Below are 21,367 nucleotides of genomic sequence, written 5' to 3' on the forward strand. Positions count from 1 at the left end.
ACAATGAAGTTTTCAATAAAAGCAAACATTTTCTCTTATCATAGGTTTAGGTACAAGCTTGGTTGTGTGATTAAGAAATTACTCTAGTATGGACTCAGCTATGTTGGCTGAGACAAACTGCAGAGCACCACAGATGTCTTTTAAATTTCACTTACATAAATCCACTATATATATATATATCTGTCTGTCTACCCATCTTTCTATCTATCTGTCTATCCATCCATTCGTCCGTCTGTCTGTCTGTTTATTTGCCTCTCATCCTGTCTACCTGTCTATCTATCTATCTATCTATCTATCTATCTATCTATCTATCTGTCTGTCTATCTATCTATCTATCTATCTATCTATCTATCTATCTATCTATCTATCTATCTATTCTACCTTCTTTCTTTCACCTTTACAGTGTATCTCCTCATTAATCTTTCACCAACGTGAACTCCAACTTCTGGTTGACATACATGCTGCTCAGAACATAATGGCAGAAAAAATACCTATTTCTTTACTACCCACAAGGGGCTAAACACAGAGGGGACAAACAAGGACAGACACACGGATTAAGTCGATTACATCGACCCCAGTGCGTAACTGGTACTTAATTTATCGACCCTGAAAGGATGAAAGGCAAAGTCAACCTTGGCAGAATTTGAACTCAGAAAGTAACGACAGACGAAATACAGCTACGCATTTCACCCGGCATGCTCGCCGCCTTTTCTCTCCTTCTATTATCTCCCATATTATGTATCCCTCCATCCCTCTGCTAACCATTCTCTCCTCAATCTTCCTACCCCTTAACACTGTCTCCCCGGAATTTCTCCCCACCCACCCCCACCTCACTTGTTATTATTCCGGCAATCATTGAAGAGCAACACCAGCAGCTAACATCTCAACCCATCTCAGAAGACCTTGCAAAGGCCACAAGCACAGAATGGAACCCATTAACAACGAAACAAAAACAAGGAAAAGACATATTACATTGCAATATTCTTCAATCAACCCCTTCTAGAAAACTCCTCCCCCTCTCTTAAGCACAAAGTTCTCTTCCTACTCGTCTTCCCATAAACCACTAACAAACATAAATTCAAATTTAACTGCCTTCCTCTGATGATAGTTAACCCACCCCACCCCACCACCACCACCACCACCACCACCACCACCACCACCACCACCACCACACCCCTCTTAATACTGAAAAGACCATAAAGTGTTGTTAGAAATGTTTCTCTTATAAAAACTAGCTAATAGAAATAAAGCTTAATCACTGGGAGAGCATTGAGGAATTTCTTCTTCTCCTTCTCCTTCTCTTCCAACTTCTTCTTCTTCTTCTTCTTCTTCTTCTCTTCTTCTTCTTCTTCTTCTTCTCTTCTTCTTCTTCTTCTTCTTCTTCTTTTTCTCTTCCTCCCCTTCTCCTCCTCCTCCTCTTCCATCTCCTTTGCCTTTTCTTCTTCTTCTTCTCTTCCTCCCCTTCTCCTCCTTCTCTTCCAACTTCTTCTTCTTCTTCTTCTTCTTCTTCTCTTCTCTCTTCCACCCCTTCTCCTCCTCCTCCTCCTCTTCCATCTTCTCCTTTGCCTTCTCTTCTTCTTCTTCTTCTTCTTCTTCTCCTCCTCCTTCCCTTCTCTTCCAACTGCTCCTCCTCATCCACCTTCTTCTTCTCTCCCCTGCTGCTGCTGATGATGATGATGACGTGCTTCAAAATATAATGTGTTTGAGGGACCACATCTCATACATTCCATCAACTATATGATATATGTGTGACCTTGTTCTTCATTATATTTCTCAAAACACCTAATATTTAAGTTTATTGACCCTAACAGGAAAAACTGCAGTTGTTGGAAATTAAGATTCATCTGTTCTTAAGATGTATTTGAGTTTCTCAATGCCAGTCTCTTGCCTAAACCAACACAGGAGATACCAATGTGAATCAAGTAAATCAGCCCTCAGTATATAGCTGGTATTTTGATGTATCTACAATACGTAATGATAAGAAGCATATTTAGCTTTGATAAGATGTAGTTCAGAGTAGGGTACAAATGATCCTTCTCCTCACTGAGACATCTACACAGAAGTTAATAATAATAATAAAACATTGTGTACAGTGCTCAGGTGCACTACAACTCATCTAAAGTGTATGTATAGTACATAGGGTAATGTACAAGCATCAGAAAAAGAACAGTGCATGAGTCATAACATACACATATGTGTATGAGTATGGAAGGAGGACAATCAGGTGTAGTTTCGGCGGATTTCAGAAAGCATGAGGGCCTTAAAGGATGCAGTGTCATGGCAGTCAACAACTGACGCAGGCAGTTTGTTCCATGCTTCAGCAACTCTGAGCATGAAAAAATGTTTCCGAAAGTCATGGGAGCTGTGCTGTTTTCTGACTTTGTAGGCATGTCCACGTGTGTTGGACACATGGAGATCAAAAAGGTGTTCAGTGTTGTTGTTGGTGAGGTGGTTGATAACTTTGGGTGTTTACCAAGTCCATCGCCAGACGCCGGAGCTTCAGTGAATCCATGCCCAGGGAAACAAGGCGCTCAGAGTATGGTAGGTGTCTGATGGAGGGTATGCGTTTGGTTGCACGTCACTGAACAGATTCCAGGAGGTCAATGTTCTGAGCAAGATAGGGGTTCCAAACTGATGATGCGAATTCCAAGTGTGGTCAAGTGCAAACCACAATATTTAGTATTTGTTAACTGGAAGTAGGCCTTTGACAGGGTACTACATTCTGATGGCTGCTATGGAAAATAGGTATACATCAGTAGTTCTCGACTGGGGTCCATATAGCTCTTATGGGTCCATATAAGATTTTCTTGTTAAAATTTATCTGTACTAAATTGATAACACTTCTACAGTTGCTGAGGCCCCTTCGGTCATGAATGATCATGGGATTGCACCTAGAAAGTTACCCTCCGAGGCACAAGTCCAGGCAAGGTTGTTTATGGAAGACCAGCAATCGCCCATGCATACTTGTCTCCCCTCTCCATACCACCAGTGTTATCCAAGGGAAAGGCAAAGGCCGATACAGCTTGGCACCTGTGACATCGCAACTCATTTCTGCAGCTGAGTGAACTGGAGCAACGTGAAATAAAATGTCTTGCTCAAGAATACAACATACAGCCCGGTCTGGGATTCGAACTCACAACCTCATGATCATAAGCTCAACACTCTAACCACTGAGCCATGCAACTTCACTTCTACAGTACATAAAATAAATTAACAATTTTTTAAATACAGTTCCTTATGATTATGATGGTCATCATCATCAACATCATCATCATTTAATGCCCATTGTCCATGCTGACATGAGTGAACTGTTTGACCAAAGCTGGTAAGCTGAAGGGCTGCACTAGACTCTGGTCTGATTTGGCATGTTTTCTATGGCTGGATGCCCTTTCTAATGCTAACCACCCCAAGAGTGTAATGGGTGCTTTTATGTGCCACTGGTGCCATTTGAATGACATTGGTATCTTCCCAGACTATGATATCACTTGGCTTGATAAGTCTTCTACTCAAACACAGTGTATTGTCAAAGGTCTCTGTAATTTGTCATTGCATCTGTGAGACCTTACACTCAAAAGGTGCTTTTTATATATCACCAGCATGGGTGCTACTTATGTGACACCAACATCGGCCACATTGCCTCTGTGAGGCCAACACTCAAAAAGTGCCTTTTGTGTGCAACTGGTATGGGTGCCAGGTACATAACATTGGCAATGGTCATGACTACAATTTCACTTGGCTTGATGGGTCTTCTCATGCATGGCATATCACCAAAGGTCTCAGTCACTAGCCATTGCCTCCATGAAACCCATGATATTTAAGTATAAAAATATAATAGGATTTCTTTTAAAACATCAAATGGCTATGAGGGTCCAACTGAATAAAACAGGAATCAAAGGCGTTCACTTGTAAAAAAAAAAATGGTTTAGAACTGCTGGTGTACGCCAATGGCTTTTGAGAGCAGTACAAGCCAAGTATAAAAGACATACTGGGAGATACAATGTAAGCCATATATAGAGATATATAGAGAGAGATATGCCATGTACAAAGATGTGGTATACAGTCTTCCACCTTCATGGAAGTGTTTGCACTATAGTACTCATCCTCGGATCTTTTCGGTTTGAATGGCAGTTTTTAATATAATTTCTAGGTAACTAAAACATTTTAAACTTTGTATACTGGTAGAATGTGTTTTATAAACATTAAATTCTATAGTTTGCAAGATATTTGGTCTTTAATTTCTTGCATTTCGGCAATTTCAATCAATCAATGACCGTCTATTGAGGTGAAAACATTCTGTGCCGTATGAATATGTCCCTCGTTTAAGAAACAGATTGGGTTTATTTACATTTGTGAAGAAAAAAAGATACCCTTCCCCCCACCCCTAACCCTAACTAACCCTAACCCTAAAACATTGAAATGCAATAGATCAATACTAGGGTCATAATTATGAGTAACAATTTCATATGACACTGCTAGAAAAAACTGCCGTTCAAACCAAAAAGATCCCCATCCTCTACCATGGTGATGGAGAGTACTTCTTAATGTCACCTCACTAGTATAGCTAATTAGGTCATCTAAGCAATAGAAGCTATCAACTACATCCTCTGTGCCTGCCAAGCACTGGAAAAAACATTATTTTACTGATACTGTAACTCCTAACCCTTTGAATCTGTATCATAGAGAATCTGTATTCATGGTCAACCTGCCTATGATCTAAATTCATCATTTTATATGTATCCGTAGAGTTCATTGAATACATCATTTTGATCATCATCATCATCATTTAACGTCCGTTTTCCATGCTAACATGGGTTGGACGGTTTTGACTGAGGGCTGGCAACCAGATGGCTGCACCAGGCTCCGGTCTTGATCTGGCAGAATTTCTACAGCTGGATGCCCTTCCTAAAGCCAACCACTCTGAGAGTGTAGTGGGTGCTTTTTACATGCCACCTGCATGGGATCCAGTCAGGTGGTACTGGCAATGACCTCACTCGAATCTTTTTACACGTGCCACCGGCACAGGTGCTAGTGAAGTGACGTTGGTAACGATCACGCTCAAATGGTGCCCTTTTATGTGTCACAGGTACGGAAGGCAGTTGGCTGCTCTGGCAACGATCATGCTCAGATGGTGTTCTTGGCGCCCTACTAGCACAGGCATAAGTGCCAGTAAGGCAACGCTGGTAATGATCATACTCGAATAGCCGCTCTGTCAACAATCACACTCGTATGGTACTCTTTGCACTCCACTAGCATGGATGCCAGTCATCAAAATGATTTTGATTTTGATTTTGATTTATGCATTTTATGCCTCTTTACGTTTACTGATCATATCTCACTTTGAATTAGTTGAGATCTCTTGTCCTTTGGGGTGAAATTGTGAACTATACAACCCCATGTTAAAATAAAAAAAATATCATTATTTCCTTCGGCATCACTTCCATCATTACAGTCAACCAACATGACTACTGCCACTACTGGCAACACCATTCCCTGAACCATGTCATATATAATACTTATATACAGTCACTACGAACAAGTGAACCTCTAGTAGACCTGCTGGAAATAGAAGAAAAAGAAGAACATATTAAATAGTATTGTCTTAAATACACTATTCCAATAAAGGTGAGGGCGCGTGGCTTAGTGGTTAGGGCATTCGGCTCATGATCGTAAGGTTGTGAGTTCGATTCCCGGCGACGCGTTGTGTCCTTGAGCAAGACACTTTATTTCACGTTGCTCCAGTCCACTCAGCTGGCAAAAATGAGTTGTACTTGTATTTCAAAGGGTCAGCCTTGTCACTCTCTGTGTCACGCTGATTATCCCCGAGAACTACGTTAAGGGTACACGTGTCTGTGGAATGCTCAGCCATTTGCACGTTAATTTCACGAGCAAGCTGTTCCGTTGATCGTATCAGCTGGGACCCTCGTCGTCGTAACCGGCGGAGTCTTTTAATTCCAATAAAGAATAAAAAAAAAAACAAGATTGTCATGGTTGGAACAGCTTTGATCTTAAGTTTGCTTGATCATGGCTGACCTGGGGCTAATCAAGAACACCAACTATCAGTGTTACTACTGTTACTACAACCACCTTCATGGCCGCCACCTCCACTACTATCAACACCAACACTCATACAAACAACAGCTATAACAACAATTGACTTTCTAGGAATAGCAGCCAAATCACCTTGAAATCGCATCCTACACTATTAGAAAGGGAACGATATAATAAATAATGTACAATTTTAGTAATTTTAAGTAGGGTATATCCTGGACTATGTTAAATAATGTAGTCCACGGTATAACCTTAAATCCTTGAATCCTTAAAAATGTTTTAGCCCAAAGGCCGTGGCCATGCTGGGGCACCACCACTGAAGATAATCCATTCAGTGTCAGAATTTCAAAACTTTGAAAATTAAAGAACATAGAAGTAAAAATTAATGCAAGCTCACCAGGATACGAACCTGAAATCTTCTGATCCGTAGTCAGACTCGTTATCCATTGCGCCACGAGCCCTAACCTGCTTAAAAAGAAAAGAAATTAAAGCAAAATATGATGGTCACAGCTTCAACATTTTTCCTCATAAAGTTGCTTGCTGAAAGCTGACCTAGGGCTGAATACCAACATCATGTAGTTTCATTATTATATTTCCATATTTTATTTCAAATTTATTTCATTAAACTCTGATTTTAGATTAAATTATTTATGTATTTTATTAATTCAAAATGTTATTTATCTATTATATACATTTAAGATGTTATTCAGTGCAACTACAGTGTATTTAATGCAATATTTTTGCATGAATGCTTTACGGTTTATTGCATTTCTTTCTTTAGAAATTACTACATATGAAACGTGAAAATACTGTTCTTTTAACCAGAAGAACCCCCCCCCTCTGCTAGAGTTCCTTAAGTCAGTGAATATATTGATTTATTTTGGTTTCAGTGCAAAGCTGTTTTATATTCACAGAAAAGTTCAGTAAGTTCATATGCTGTAAGAAGCAAGAAAATCTAACGTATTGGGTTTGTGCTCTTCTTCTGAGATATTGCGCATTCAAAGAGGTTTTGTTGTTAGTTTCTTTTTATCAATTCTATACTAATGGATATCTTATTCAGTCTGTGGAATGTTTTATTCCATTGAAAATAGATATGAAGAATTACACTTCTAAATATTTTTAGGTTTTTTTTATCAACATTCAGTTAAATTTGATTTCACAATAACTTTACACTGTGCAACATTTGTATATATATATATATATATATATACATCACACTTACAGAGCAATAGATAAATATCACAGAGATAACATAAGTACGATTATAAAGCAAAGAGGAGGCAATATAATACATGAAATCAAACAAATGAAAGTGCTCGACTGAAAAAGTGTAGAAATATAAAACAAAAAATAACAACCAAAAGAAGTATAAACTGAAAATAAATATGCCAAAAGAAACAGATAAAGAGTATCACCCAAAATTTTATTTTATTTTATTTTTTATATGTGTTTACAAGTGTAAATAGAGCTGAAAAATGGAAACTATATTCAATACAAAAACAATTGCAATAATTTGAAGCTAATATTACCCTACTGCTTTATTCAGTTAATATTTTTTGTAGATTTCTACTTGCAAAAATGACAGAATAATGTTTCTTGACACTATCTACACTTATTCAGAAAAATCTCTGTCCATTTTCCACTTACTGAGACAAAAAGAATTAGCTTTTTTCACTCCTTGCAGAAATTGGGCATATAAAATTTTGCTATGAACTTATTAATTATTACAGACAGGTCATTACCAGTTTCTTCAAATTCCAAAAGTACCTTTTTTGTCATGGCATATGGAATATAGAATATAGATTGAATCCTAATAGATGTCTTGTATTTCTTTTAATGACTCTAGAAGAAAAGTAAAAAAATGGGTCCAAAAGGATTTAGAATCTATTAAGTCACCTCTTTTTTTTTAATGCATTTGGTCCAGTAACCAGTGGATAAAAGTATGGTTGTTTGGGGTTCAATTACATTGCATGCCACTTCCTGTCCTCTTCCATAACATTTGGACGACCGCATTTTGGAGGTGAAATTTGGTTGATGCAAACTATGTGAAAGACTGTATTGCAGGAGCCATTCCACCTGTTTGTAGCTGGTAGACTTAACCCATTACTCTTACTCTTTACTCTTTTACTCTTTTACTTGTTTCAGTCATTTGACTGCGGCCATGCTGGAGCACCGCCTTTAGTCGAGCAAATCAACCCCGGGACTTATTCTTTGTAAGCCCAGTACTTATTCTATCGGTCTCTTTTGCCGAACCGCTAAGTGATGGGGACGTAAACACACCAGCATCAGTTGTCAAGCAATGCTAGGGGGACAAACACAGACACACAAACACACATACATACATACATATATATATACATATATACAACAGGCTTCTTTTCAGTTTCCGTCTACCAAATCCACTCATAAGGCATTGGTCAGCCCTGGGCTATAGCAGAAGACACTTACCCAAGATGTCACGCAGTGGGACTGAACCCGGAACCATGTGGTTGGTTAGCAAGCTACTTACCACACAGCCACTCCTACGCCTATATATAACACCATTGTATAACGTTTATTTATCAATTTAATGCAAGGATCCAAACCATGTCTTTACTCTGAGGATTACTCCCTTGTTCTTCTTTTTGTTATCTATGTTGTTTTATTGGCATCATATTAACTATTATGCCTAATCATTTCTCTCCAGAATGTCAGCTCTCTGGAGTTTCTTCCTTTACGAGTCTTTCTTGCAGCCATCAATTTTGTGTAGGTCATAAACCCACCCACTTCCTCTTTCAGAACAAATCAATAAAAAAAAAATAGAAAAAAACAGAAAAAAGAAATTAAAAGGATCAGTTTGTAAGAAGACTTAGGATTTAAAGAAAAATTACAAGTTGGGGGCTTTAAGATCACAGATATATCAAGAATGGAAAGATAATAAATGGTTATTTTAAAGGCTTAATATTTTGTGTCATTATCATGAAATGGATCAAGCAGGTCTGTATATATGTGGACGTATATTTATATATGGTTGTGTGTGTATATTTATGCGTGGGTAAGTGTGCATGTATATATACATAAATATATGTATCTTCATATGTATGTATATATAAATATTTATATTTATAAGCATACACACACAAATATATATATAGTGACACATAGACACGTATATTTATATATACAAAAGTATATACATATATATATACATATACATTATATATATATATATAGAGAGAGAGAGAGAGAGAGAGAGAGAAGGAGAGAAAGAGTATGTGAGGCTATTTAGGCAAGTGTGTTTATTATAGCCTTGGGCCATGAAAATCTTGTGAGTGAATTTGGTGGACGGAAACTGAAAGACGCCTATCATATATATATATATGTATGTATATATATGTGTATACATTCATGTATGTGTGTTTGCATCACATTTTCATCCATTAAGTGTTATCCATTCTCATTGTTCTTTTATCATTCCCTTTATCAAAAATATTTTATAAATAGCTATCTTGCTGTTTGTAACACCTGCAATACTTATCGATATCTCACCTCTGTGTTGGCCAACATTTTACATAACTTCTTGTCATTCACCCACGGAATCATCAACAAATCCTCTTTACTCATTTTTTTCTTCTTATCACCATGCACTATCACACACTTTAGAAATATGTTTAACTCTCAATACATCTATGTAGTGTGGTGTGTGTGTGTGTGTGTGTGTGTGTGTCTGTGTGTCTGTGTGTGTTTGTATATATATATATATATATATATATATAGAGAGAGAGAGAGAGAGAAAGTAAGAGAGAACCATTTTATTGACAACAAAAGTAACTTCAGTTACTAATTTCTTGAAATATAGTGCTCTCCAACATACTGTATATATCGTCTAGTGGTTAGGGCCCCATATTGTGGCCATGATGACTCAGGTTCAAATCCTGGTGATGGCAGTCCAACTTAAAATTTTCTAGGTAGTGCTCCAGCATGGCTGCTGTCAAATGACTGAAACAAATAAAAAATAATGTAATATTTACCGTATGTGTATTGTTGGCGATTTTCTTTCTCCGTCTCCCCTTTCTTGGACTTTTCCTTTTTTCTATATTTCTGACGAAGAGCTCCACTCAATACATTAAATCCTTCTTTCTTTCCTTTCCTGAGCGTCCAATAACACTATACTTGTTCCATGTCCTCGCGCTGTTGTGTTCTCTCTTTGTTCATGTTTGGATTATATATATATATATATCTTAGGTTGTCTCACATGAGATGTCACATTTGAAAAGGGAAACATTAAAATTGGTTTTTAAGTTTTCTAATATTTATTTATTTAATCAAAATATTATCCATGTTCATTTATGACCTTCATCCAACTTTCCTCTCAAGTATATATTCCATCTTCAAAGAATTTGTCATCTTTTACACTAATAAACTGTTTGAATGCTTTAGTCACCTTTTCTTTAAGAATGTTTTATTGCATATAGCAAGCTTGAAGTGTTTAAATATGTGATAACCAGAAGGAGAATAAGGAGGATGTGCCAGAATTTCATAATTCAGGCTTTGCAACTTATGGACCATAGCTTGAGAAGTCTGAGGCCATGCATTATCATGAAGCAAAGTTGGGCCTTATTCACTAATCTGGATTGCTTCTTTTTTAATTTTTCATGCATACAATCAATTTCCTGACAATAGGATGTTGCTATTACAGTTTTTCCTTGTTGCAAAAATGAACAATGAATAGCCCCCTTTATTGACCACCATACAGTGACCATCAACTTTTTAGGGTGTAATGGTGGTCTTGGGTAGTGTTTTGATGACTCTCTCCCGCGTCTAACCGCTGTCTTCCTGCTATTACCAAAAAGTATCCATGCCAATCAAACAGCATTTCAAGCTGGTGGAACTTGGATTCGATGGTCAGTTATACATCAGGTAGAAAGATATCAGTGAATTAACGATAAATATCTGGAGCCAAGAACACCTGGTAAAGTGTCAACCACATGTTTTCAGTAGTAGAAATGAAACCATCTGCTTCAGAGTTGCATAAATTCATGTGGCATGTTTTATATATTTTTTTTTCTTTTCTGCCATTTACAGTTAAGAAGGTAGTAATTTCAAATAGGAATTTGACTTGTACAGTTATGACCCACCTAACCTACAGCAGCATGGGAAAGTGGATATGAAATGGAGACTATAGTCATGATTGATGATGATGGTAGCAACGACAACAACAATACTGCCACTGCTGCCAATGATGGTGGTGCTGATGGTGATGATGATGAGGATGAAAAGCCAGACTTTAAGCCTGATGATCATGGTTACGTCCTGCCTAATATCAAATAAAATTCCAAGCTTCTTCCTATATTTTGAGTGAAGGAAATAGCAAACGATGTATAAATAACACTTCTGTTGATTCTTTTGAATTTGATAAACAAATTCACCATAATTGTCATCATTTCTATCATCATTATCATCATCATCATCATCACCACCACCACCACCATCATCCTCATCATCATCATCATTGCTATCATTTTAGTTATTGTTGTTATCGTCATCAGTCTTGAAATAATTTCAAGGTTTGATCAAAGCACTGAGTGTTGGAATGACTACAGCTTGCTCTGCCAGAAGAGATCTAAGCAGAACCATTAGTCTATCAAAAGTCCAATTTTCTGATTCCAAAATAGAATAATATTGATCTTCAACAAGTGAAGTAGTAACATACATACATACATACATACATACATACATGCACACACACACATACATTCATACATACACACACACACATACATTCATACATACATACATGCATACACACACACACATACATACACATACATACATACATACATACACACACACACACATATATACATGCATACATACATACATACATACATACATACATACATGCACACATACATACAAACGCATATATATGTATATATATATATATCTGTGTATATATGTGTGTGTCTTGCTGTATATGTATATGCATGTGTGTATATATTCTTGATTTTGTCCGTGTTTCAAAAATTCATATCTTTCAATACCAAATACCATGTGTGGATGTATGTGTTTGTGCACGTGTATGTGCATGTATGTGCTTATGTGTATGCATGTGTGTGCACGTGTGTATGTGTGTTTGTGTGTGTGTATGTGCATGTTTGTATGTGTGTGCGTGTAATCATGTGTGTATATGTATACTTGTGTGTGTTTAATACAGTTAATATACTCAATTGTAAGTTGGTTAATATCCTTATGTAAACTATTTACTGAAGCCTTTCATCAGCTTCTGTTTTTTTTTATTATTGTTGTTCTTTTGTTATTGTCTTCCCCATCCTCCCACACTCTTCAGAAATTCTGTAAGTCTCTATAATGCTATATCTGGCAGTGAAAGAAACCACAGTAATAACAACGATGGTGGTGGTGGTGGTGGTGAGGAGGAGGAGGAGGAGGAGGAAGAGGAGGAGGAGGATAACAAAATTGGCGATGGCGATGGTAGTGATGAAGGTGGTGGTGATGATAATGATGATGACGATAATGATGACGACAATGGCGGTGGTAGCGGTGGTGGTGGTGGTGGTGGTGGTGGTGGTGGTAGAAGGTGATGATGGTAATGATGATGATGATGACGATGATGATGATGACAGCAATAACGATGACAACATCAATGATTTCTTTTAAAAAGCAAATATTTCCTTTCGGTAATCTATACTAGCAAGAAATGGTTCTTATTGCAGAACTTATCAGATTTTTTGCACGACCATATTTCCTAATGAAATACACTGCTCCTGTGTTTCAATTAATTTTATAAAGTAATCAAAACTCTGAAAGTAATGAAGGATTTCAGTGAAATAATTACTGTATTCATTATTAAGCTGGTGCTTGTGATATAGCCTAACAAAGTGTTCTTTCATGAAATTATATCAGAATATTTTAATTGACATACATTTTGTGTAGTCAGCTTTTACGTTCTTTTCTTGTTTTAATCATTGGACTGTGATCGTGGAGGGTCACTGTCTGGAGGGGATTTCGAGCTGAACAAATCAAACCCAGTTTTTAAGTCTGGTACTAATTCTATCAGTTTCTTTTGCCAAACTGTTAAGTTACAGGAGTTACAGGGACGTAAACAAACCAACACCAGCTGATAAATGACTGTAGGTAACAAAGACAATCACAAAGACACCGATACAGGTATATATATGTATATATATATATATATATATATATATATATATATATTATATCATCATCATCATCATCATCATCACCATTATCATCATCATAATCATTTAACATCCGTTTTCCATGTTGGCATGGGTTGAATGGTTTGACTGAGGTCTAGAGAGCCAGCGGCTGCACCAGGCTCCAATCTGATCGGGCAATGTTTCTACAGCTGCATGCCCTTCCTGATGCCAACCTCTCTGAGAGTGTAGTGGGTGCCTTTACATGCCGCCGACATGGGGGCCAGTCGTGGGGTATTGGCATTGGCCATGTTTGGATGGTGCTTTTTACAAATATAACATATATATATATATATATATATATATATATAGTAATAATGAAGGGTGAAATTAATTAATTTGGAATAATTATCAATTACACCAAGTAGTCTTCGGCATGTAAAAGCCTCATTCGAGGAAATTTAAGTAATACTAAGCAATAAGGGTTTAGCAACGAATTGCCTTACCACATACCGAATTAGAAATAGCAGTCAAAGGGTTATAGCTATTTCTTCTACTAAGAAGGGAGATCTCAGTAAAAACAGCAATTGGAAGGCTGACACAAACAGGTAAGAGAGAATGAATTAACTGCAATCTATCAAACATTTTTAAAGTTATCCACGGACGTACGTTTCGAAAAACTTGATTTCGAAACGTACGTCCGTGGATAACTTTAAAAATGTTTGATAGATTGCAGTTAATTCATTCTCTCTTACCTGTTTGTGTCAGCCTTCCAATTGCTGTGTTTTACTGAGATCTCCCTTTTAGTAGAAGAAATAGCTATAACCCTTTGACTGCTATTTCTAAATTCGGTATGTGGTAAGGCAATTCGTTGCTAAACCCTTATTGCTTAGTATATATATATATATATATATATATATATATGTATGTATATGTACATATGTATGTATATGTACATATGTATGTGTATATATGTATGTATATGTATGTATATGTATGTATATATATATATATATATATTATATATGTATGTATTGTGTAATATTATAATGATATGTATGTATATATATATGTATATATATATATATATATACACATACATATGTGTGTGTGTAGGTGGGTGTATGTACATATGTAAATATATCCATATATATATATATATATATATATGATGGGCTTCCTCCCAGTTTCCATCTACCAAGGCATTGGTCATCTTAGGCCTACAGTAGAAGACATTTACCTCAAGGTGCCGCACAGGTGGACAAAACCCAAAACTGGTGTAGGAGAGTGTGCTGATGAAGAAAATGATAATGATGATGATGAAGAAGAAGCTGATGATGATGATGATGATGATGATGATGATGAAGAAGAAGCTGATGATGATGAAGAAGAAGCTGATGATGATGATGATGATGAAGAAGAAGCTGATGATGATGAAGAAGTAGCTGGTGGAGAAAAATACAATGAGAATGATGATGATGGTCATCATCAATATCATGAAGAAGAAGAGGAAACTGAAGAAGAAATAGAAAACTAGGAGGAAGAGGAAGAAGAAGAGGAAGCAGAAGATGAAGAAATCAATAAACACTCTGGATAGTATATGGAGAGAAATGCACTAAAATCCACACTCTGTCTCGTCATGTTAGCGGTAAGTAATGCTGATGGTAGATGTGAGGTTGGAGTTTTGATCATTGTAAATTGAAGTTAATGAATTAAATAATTAATTACTTTTAAGAGCCTCTCCGGCTTTGCTGCATACTAAATCTTTATACATTCATACCTACATGTGTGTGTTTGTGTGTTTATGCACTCACACGCATGTATGTATATATACATATATATATATATATATATATATATATATATATATGCATATATACATATATGTGTGTGTGTGTGTATGTATGTATATATATATATATGTATATATACATATATGTGTGTGTATGTGTGTATATATATATACATATATGTATAAATATATATGTATATATATATATGTATATATATATATATATATATATATATATATATGCATGTATGTATATCCCTATATTTATTTATATGTATGTATGTTTGTATGTATGTATGTGTATTTGTATTTATATTTGTATGTTAACAAATTTGTTGAATGCATTAGATGGAATGATGCAATTCAAATTATACAAATTTCCAGTGGTTTATATGCAATTCTCCATCACAGGCAAATGCTGGATTTAATCAATACTTTAATTAAAAATCATGAAACTACACACTTATGTACATACATAGAGAAAAACACTCTCACAAACACAATAAAAATTAAAACAAAAATCATACTATAAAGAAAACAATAAAAGACCAAAGTACTGCTTGAAAATAAACTTCAATTCTTTACTAACCTCTCTGCAAGTTATTTTAAGACAACATTTGACTGTCCTTCAAGGAATTCAAACAACTTTGAGGTATGTAGTTGGGGAACTGCAAGTTGGTTTAGTAAAAAAAATACATTGTCAAATTGAATTTGTCTGATTTGTACAAGAAAGGTAAAACATGTTGAGTGATAGTTATGGCAACTGTACTGTGAAAACTAACATAACTCAATCAGTTTTTCTACCACAAGTCTTTAGTATTTTATATCGCTTTCTCTATGTATTCTCACCACTTTTAACCTTTTAGCATTCAGATTACTCAGTCAAATGTAATGCTTATTTATTCACATCATTTTTGATTTATCATACATTACTTATAGCTTGTGAAGGCACATGGCTCAGTGGTTAGAGCGTTGAGCTTACGATCGTGAGGTTGTGAGCTCGAATCCCGGACCAGGCTGCATGTTGTGTTCTTGAGCAAGACACTTTATTTCACATTGCTCCAGTTAACTCAGCTGTAGAAATGAGTTGCCACGTCACAGGTGCCAAGCTGTATCGGCCTTTGCCTTTCCTTTGGATAACACTGGTGGCATGGCAAGGGGAGGCCGGTATGCAAGGGCGACTGCTGGTCTCCCATAAACAACCTTGCTCGAACTTGTGCCTCGGAGGGTAACTTTCTAGGTGCAATCCCATGGTCTGTGTCATGACCGAAGAGGGTCCCGAATTATAGCTTTGAAATTTCAATGATGTCATTGCATATTATTAGAATGACATTGTTGGGTAGGTGTGAGAAGTGAGAACTGGCTGCTTTGCTCAATCTTATCATGATGTACTTCAACATGCTTCTTGTAGATTTGACCCTTATACTGAATTAGTAACAACGAAAATTTACTCATTTTTTTCAGTAACTGAAATGTGAAAACAGAAAATTTGAAATATTTCACTTCTTTTATTGACATTGAATGACAAGAAGTGTTATTTCACTCTAAAATGTGTTGGTTTTCACTTTCTAAGGCTGCAAAATCATGTTTTAGAACATACAAAAGCTTGAAAATGTATTTCTATTTATATGTATATATTTATATATATTTCTTATCATCATCATCATCATTTAACATTCACTTTTTATTGTGGCATAAGTTGGATGGTTTGAAGCAGCTGGCAGCCAGAGGACTGCCCCTAGCTTTGTTGTTTCCTTTGACATAATTTCTATCACTGAATGCCCTTCCTAATGCCAACCATTTTACATTGTGTTGGTTTTTTTTACATAGCACTAGCAACAGTAAGGTCACCCAGTAATTTGCAAGACAAGATCCTTTAACAGAATGGAAATTAGTACTTATTTCTTTATTACCCACAAGGGGCTAAACATAGAGGGGACAAACAAGGACAGACATAGGTATTAAGTCGATTACATCGCCCCCAATACGTAGCTGGTACTTAATTTATCGACCCCAAAAGGATGAAAGGCAAAGTCGACCTTGGCAGAATTTGAACTCACAATGTAATGGCAGACGAAATACCTATTTCTTTACTACCCACAAGGGGTTAAATACAAAGGGGACGAACAAGGACAGACACAAGGATTAAGTCGATTACATCGACACCAGTACGTAACTGGTACTTAATTTATCGACCCCGAAAGGATGAAAGGCAAAGTCGACCTCAGCAGAATTTGAACTCACAACGTAACGGCAGACGAAATATCGCTAAGCATTTTGGCCCGGCATGCTAACATTTCTGCCAGCTGATGGAAAGTAGTACTGTGGGGGTAAGGTTCATACCAAACGATGAGATATAGTGTGATAAAGAGGGACAGAAATAGGCGTAAATATAGGTATATATTTGTGTGACTGTGTGTATACATTTATTGATTGATTCATTCATTTATTCATTCCTGCACTCTAAACTGTTAGCTGATGGTTTAATTCCATTGCTCCTTAAAGTCTCTCATTATTTGCAAACCTTTCAAGTAGCAAATAGTTTTAATCTCCTTTTGCTGCTTTAATGAGCAGCAATGAAGTGAATCATCAGCTTTGAATAAATGAATGAACTCTAATACATGTATATTGTACTCTTTTAATTGTTTGTTCTTTCAAATGTGTGTGTGTGTGATCAAATTCTTATTGTTATCAAAATTCATAAGGACATTTTGAGCTCACAAGGCCATTGCAAATGTCATTACAGTTTAATGAAGGGCATTGGGTTTTCAGCAAAGGCATAAATTTTCTTAGAAATAAATCATTGAAACCTCTTACAATGATGATGATGATGGTGTTGTTGTTGTTGTTGTTGGTGGTGGTGGTGGTTGTGGTGGTGGTGGTGGTGTTGGTAGTGGTGGTGGTGGTGGTAGTGGTAGTGGTGGTGGTGGTGGTGGTGGTGGTGGTGTGGTGGTGGTGGTAGTGGTAGTGGTGGTGGTGGTGGTGTTGGTAGTGGTGGTGGTGGTGGTGGTGGTGGTGGACGATACTCCTGTTGTAAACAACAGATGAGGGTTCTGCAAACTTTGCTCAAGAATGCAACACACCTCCCAGTCTGGGAATCAAAATCACACACTTGCAATTGTAAGTGCAACACCCCAACTGCTGGTTCGTGAACCTTCAATAAATCAGTTACAACACTTGTATTTTAAAGTGTACTGGAAAAAATGCTTAACACTGCATTTCTCTTGACTTTATGATCTGTATTCAAATGCTGCTAGGATTGATTTTGCCTTTCATTCTTTCAGAGTCAATAAAATAAATACCTGTTGAACACTGGGGTCAATGTTATCAGCTTACCCTCTCCCTCGAAATTGCTGGCCCAGTGCCAAAATTTGAAGCTGATATTAGTAGGACAGTATATTTTCAGTGAGCAGAAACTGATGACATGATAAGGGCCAATATAATTTCCTTTCCTCCTCCTCCTCCTTCTCATCATCATCGTTTAACATCCGTTTTCCGTGCTAGCACAAGTTGGACGGTTCGACCGGGGTCTGGGAAGCCAGGAGGCTGCACCAGGCTCCAGTCTGATCTGGCTGTGTTTCTACAGCTGGATGCCCTTCCTAACGCCAACCACTCCATGAGTGTAGTGAGTGCTTTTTACATGCCACTGGCACAGGTACCAGGGGAGGCTGGCAAGCGGCCACAATTAGTTGGTGCTTTTTACATGCCACTGGCACAGAAGCCAGTCAAGGCGGCGCTGGCATCGGCCACATTCGGATGGTGCTTTTTATGTGCCACCAGCACAGGTATCACAACTACAATTTCCATTTGATATTTATTTTGATGTTGATGTACTTGACTCAATGGGTCTCCTCAAGCACACCAGGTCATGTGCCATCGGCACAGAAGACAGTCAAGTAATACACATAAAAATTTAACTTAGGGTGCTTAGTCCATGCAAATATTGAAACAGATACATATGCTGGAGGTAATAGTACAATGAATGGATAATAAACCATTACTTAAAAGAATTAGTTTCTGTGCATTGCATTAGTATGGATATCACTGTGTGGTTTAAGAAGCTCCAGTGATTGAAACAAGTAAAAGATAAAAGAAAACATGAGAGAGCATTCATAAATTGCTGTTCTGTGAAATATGGTGCTGAGCTACATAAAGTCTAGAACAACTTATTTAGCCATATTTGATAGCAATGTTTAGTTGAACTATAACATCACACGTTGTAAACCTTTGTCTGTCTCCAAATTTAAAAGTTCTACTTTATCAGGATCTCTCTCTCTCTCTCTCTAGACATACACACAACACACACATACACACATGCACACTGAATAACATCTCACTATGCTTTATACAGCTTCCTTCATACCAACCAAAATTAAAGCCATTTCATATGTATCAATAATTTTAGCTTATTGATCAGACTTGTCACAGTCCAACTAATTTATTGGCAAATAGAGAGTATATAGATTTCCCCATTCTGTGATTATAATAGAATAAAACTATTTTTATCAATTTATTCTGCATCTTTTTTTCTCTTTTGTTTGAATTGATATTGTCTACAAAATCAGTTCAGTTGTTGTTGTTGCTTTTGTGAAGACAGAGTGACTCTTTCAGCTTGATATTCAAGCATTTCCTTATGTAACCTCAGTGACTGTGCTGATAAATATGAATGAACTAACAGTATGGATTTATAATATTTTCAAATTTTACATCTCCTTCAATGTAAATATTCTTATGTTCATTTATTTAATCAATATTCCAAATAAAACTGTTTGCTAAACTACATTAGTATCTTATTGGATTTTAGTTGGTAATTTCATTATTATCTAGTTTTAAGAGTATATGCACACAGACGCAGTATGGTTAAGAAGTTCATTTTACAATCTTGTAGTTTCAGGTTCAGTCCCACTGTGCACCATCTTGTGCAAGTGTCTACTACTATAGACCTAGGCTGACCAAAGCCTTGTAGAGTGGATTTGGTAGAGAGAAATCACCATCACCATCATCATCGTTTAACGTCCGTTCTCCATGCTAGCATGGGTTGGACGGTTCGACCGGGGATCTGGGAAGCCAGAAGGCTGCACCAGGCTCCGGTCTTATCTGGCAATGTTTCTACAGCTGGATGCCCTTCCTAACGCCAACCACTCCGTGAGTGTAGTGGGTACTTTTTACATGCCACCTGCACTGGTGCCAGGCGAGGCTGGCATTGGCCACGGTCGGATTGATGCATTTTATGTGCCACCTGCACGGAAGCCAGTCGAGGCGGCACTGGCTTCGGCCACGATTCGGATGGTGCTTTTTACGTGTCACCGACACGGAAGCCAGTCGAGGCGGCGCTGACATCGGCCACGATTCGGATAGTGCTTTTTACATATATAATAATTATTATTTGAGGGAATATAAATCCAAACTTACAGGGAGAAGAATTCAATTTAGAAATACTAAATCAAATTTCACACAATATAATAATCATTGTAATGTAATTACTTAATCATTGATATTTTATTGCTATTTTAATTTAAATATTTCTATTATATGTAATTTTCTAGATGGTGTAATTTAATCGTTCATTTTGAATTGATAAAAGGTGGGTTTTTTTTCTAATTTTATATATATGTGTGTGTGTGTGCGTATCTTTTAAATTCGCTTACAGGAAACATTTTTAATATGTAAATAAAGCTCCTATTCCATTATGCCAGCCACAGTACAAGGATGCTGATGAGTGAACCATTTTTGGTGGGTTACATCAGAGTGTACTGATATAACATAGGATAAATGTTATACTAATAATAATCCTTGTATAGACTTTATAAATATTTTAATGTATCACTACATGTGTTTCCCTAATTCACATTTCTCTGAAGATCAGTCTGTATTCCTAGGATGATTACAGAGTAGTCCGTAGTATCTGTGGGCATCAGGTAAATCCTTTTCGTGGATTCATATCTTCAGGCGATATCATGTATATATATATGAAGATATATATGTATATCTTCATTATTATCACCATTTTAATGTTCACTTTTCCATGCTTGCTTTGGTCAGGCAGAGTTTGTTAAAGCAGATTTTCTAGAGCCAGATGCTCTTCCTGTTACTAACTCTCCAGAAGGAGGAGGAGATAATGATGATATACTCTCTACATTATTGTTAGTTCTTATATGTTTACATCTTTAGATATCTCTTCCATAGGTTGTACTGTTTAACATTTTGTACTCTAATGTCATATGTTTCTATTATCAAAAAGTTTTTAATTATAATTTTTAATTATCTTTCTGAAATGAATATGTTTATTAAAAAACTTCAAGAATATTGTCATTTTTGCTCTCTGTTTCTCTTTCTTTGATAAACATTTTAATTGGATGGAAATTGGAAA

At 36.6% G+C, this 21,367-nt stretch overlaps 1 protein-coding gene across 1 annotated transcript in view; it reads left to right on the forward strand.

Annotated features, from left to right (window-relative positions):
* Positions 1 to 21,367, forward strand: part of LOC115213157 (organic cation transporter protein) — a 508,715-nt gene that overhangs the window by 220,149 nt on the left and 267,199 nt on the right. The gene's annotated exons all lie outside the window — the stretch shown is intronic.

Source organism: Octopus sinensis, linkage group LG6 (assembly GCF_006345805.1).
Source record: "Octopus sinensis linkage group LG6, ASM634580v1, whole genome shotgun sequence".
NCBI classification, from domain to species: domain Eukaryota; kingdom Metazoa; phylum Mollusca; class Cephalopoda; order Octopoda; family Octopodidae; genus Octopus; species Octopus sinensis.